The following is a 3,074-nucleotide window of genomic DNA, read 5'->3' on the forward strand; positions in this document are numbered from 1 at the left end:
GTACATAGTATATGAGTGAGTTGCACTGAAAAACTTAGAATATAAGAAACGCACATATAGTACATAGTATATGAGTGAGTTGCACTGAAAAACTTAGAATATAAGAAACGCACAGTGTAGTACATAGTATATGAGTGAGTTGCACTGAAAAACTTAGAATATAAGAAACGCACAGTGTAGTACATAGTATATGAGTGAGTTGCACTGAAAAACTTAGAATTTACTGAAAAACCCGCATTAGACGAAATGCACAGTGTAGTACATAGTATATGAGTGAGTTGCATGAAAAACTTAGAATTTAAGAAACGCACAGTGTAGTACATAGTATATGAGTGAGTTGCACTCAAAAACTTAGAATATAAGAAACGCACAGTGTAGTACATAGTATATGAGTGAGTTGCACTGAAAAACTTAGAATATAAGAAACGCACATATAGTACATAGTATATGAATGAGTTGCACTGAAAAACTTAGAATTTACTGAAAAACCCGCATTACACGAAATGCACAGTGTAGTACATAGTATATGAGTGAGTTGCACTGAAAAACTTAGAATTTACTGAAAAACCCGCATTACACGAAATGCACAGTGTAGTACATAGTATATGAGTGAGTTGCACTGAAAAACTTAGAATATAAGAAACGCACAGTGTAGTACATAGTATATGAGTGAGTTGCACTGAAAAACTTAGAATATAAGAAACGCACAGTGTAGTACATAGTATATGAGTGAGTTGCACTGAAAAACTTAGAATATAAGAAACGCACAGTGTAGTACATAGTATATGAGTGAGTTGCACTGAAAAACTTAGAATAAAAGAAAAGCACACTGTAGTACATAGTATATGAGTGAGTTGCACTGAAAAACTTAGAATTTAAGAAACGCACAGTGTAGTACATAGTATATGAGTGAGTTGCACTGAAAAACTTAGAATATAAGAAACGCACAGTGTAGTACATAGTATATGAGTGAATTGCACTGAAAAACTTAGAATTTACTGAAAAACCCGCATTAGACGAAATGCACAGTGTAGTACATTGTATATGAGTGAGTTGCACTGAAAAACTTAGAATTTACTGAAAAACCCGCATTAGACGAAATGCACAGTGTAGTACATTGTATATGAGTGAGTTGCACTGAAAAACTTAGAATTTACTGAAAAACCCGCATTAGACGAAATGCACAGTGTAGTACATTGTATATGAGTGAGTTGCACTGAAAAACTTAGAATTTACTGAAAAACCCGCATTAGACGAAATGCACAGTGTAGTACATCGTATATGAGTGAGTTGCACTGAAAAACTTAGAATATAAGAAACGCACAGTGTAGTACATAGTATATGAGTGAGTTGCACTGAAAAACTTAGAATTTACTGAAAAACCCGCATTACACGAAATGCACAGTGTAGTACATCGTATATGAGTGAGTTGCACTGAAAAACTTAGAATATAAGAAACGCACAGTGTAGTACATAGTATATGAGTGAGTTGCACTGAAAAACTTAGAATATAAGAAACGCACAGTGTAGTACATAGTATATGAGTGAGTTGCACTGAAAAACTTAGAATATAAGAAACGCACAGTGTAGTACATAGTATATGAGTGAGTTGCACTGAAAAACTTAGAATATAAGAAACGCACAGTGTAGTACATAGTATATGAGTGAGTTGCACTGAAAAACTTAGAATATAAGCAACGCACAGTGTAGTACATAGTATGTGAGTGAGTTGCACTGAAAAACTTAGAATATAAGAAACGCACAGTGTAGTACATAGTATGTGAGTGAGTTGCACTGAAAAACTTAGAATATAAGAAACGCACAGTGTAGTACATAGTATATGAGTGAGTTGCACTGAAAAAATTAGAATATAAGAAACGCACAGTGTAGTACATAGTATATGAGTGAGTTGCACTGAAAAACTTAGAATATAAGAAACGCACAGTGTAGTACATAGTATATGAGTGAGTTGCACTGAAAAACTTAGAATATAAGAAACGCACAGTGTAGTACATAGTATATGAGTGAGTTGCACTGAAAAACTTAGAATTTACTGAAAAACCCGCATTACACGAAATGCACAGTGTAGTACATAGTATATGAGTGAGTTGCACTGAAAAACTTAGAATATAAGAAACGCACAGTGTAGTACATAGTATATGAGTGAGTTGCACTGAAAAACTTAGAATGTAAGAAACGCACAGTGTAGTACATAGTATATGAGTGAGTTGCAATGAAAAACTTAGAATATAAGAAACGCACAGTGTAGTACATAGTATATGAGTGAGTTGCACTGAAAAACTTAGAATATAAGAAACGCACAGTGTAGTACATAGTATATGAGTGAGTTGCACTGAAAAACTTAGAATATAAGAAACGCACACTGTAGTACATAGTATATGAGTGAGTTGCACTGAAAAACTTAGAATATAAGAAACGCACAGTGTAGTACATAGTATATGAGTGAGTTGCACTGAAAAACTTAGAATTTAAGAAACGCACAGTGTAGTACATAGTATATGAGTGAGTTGCACTGAAAAACTTAGAATATAAGAAACGCACAGTGTAGTACATAGTATATGAGTGAATTGCACTGAAAAACTTAGAATTTACTGAAAAACCCGCATTAGACGAAATGCACAGTGTAGTACATTGTATATGAGTGAGTTGCACTGAAAAACTTAGAATTTACTGAAAAACCCGCATTAGACGAAATGCACAGTGTAGTACATTGTATATGAGTGAGTTGCCCTGAAAAACTTAGAATTTACTGAAAAACCCGCATTAGATGAAATGCACAGTGTAGTACATTGTATATGAGTGAGTTGCACTGAAAAACTTAGAATTTACTGAAAAACCCGCATTACACGAAATGCACAGTGTAGTACATAGTATATGAGTGAGTTGCATGAAAAACTTAGAATTTAAGAAACGCACAGTGTAGTACATAGTATATGAGTGAGTTGCACTGAAAAACTTAGAATATAAGAAACGCACAGTGTAGTACATAGTATATGAGTGAGTTGCACTGAAAAACTTAGAATATAAGAAACGCACAGTGTAGTACATAGTAT

This window comes from Mus caroli, unplaced genomic scaffold (assembly GCF_978045245.1).
Source record: "Mus caroli unplaced genomic scaffold, Mus_caroli_1 scaffold_25, whole genome shotgun sequence".
In the NCBI taxonomy this organism is placed as follows: Eukaryota; Metazoa; Chordata; class Mammalia; order Rodentia; family Muridae; genus Mus; species Mus caroli.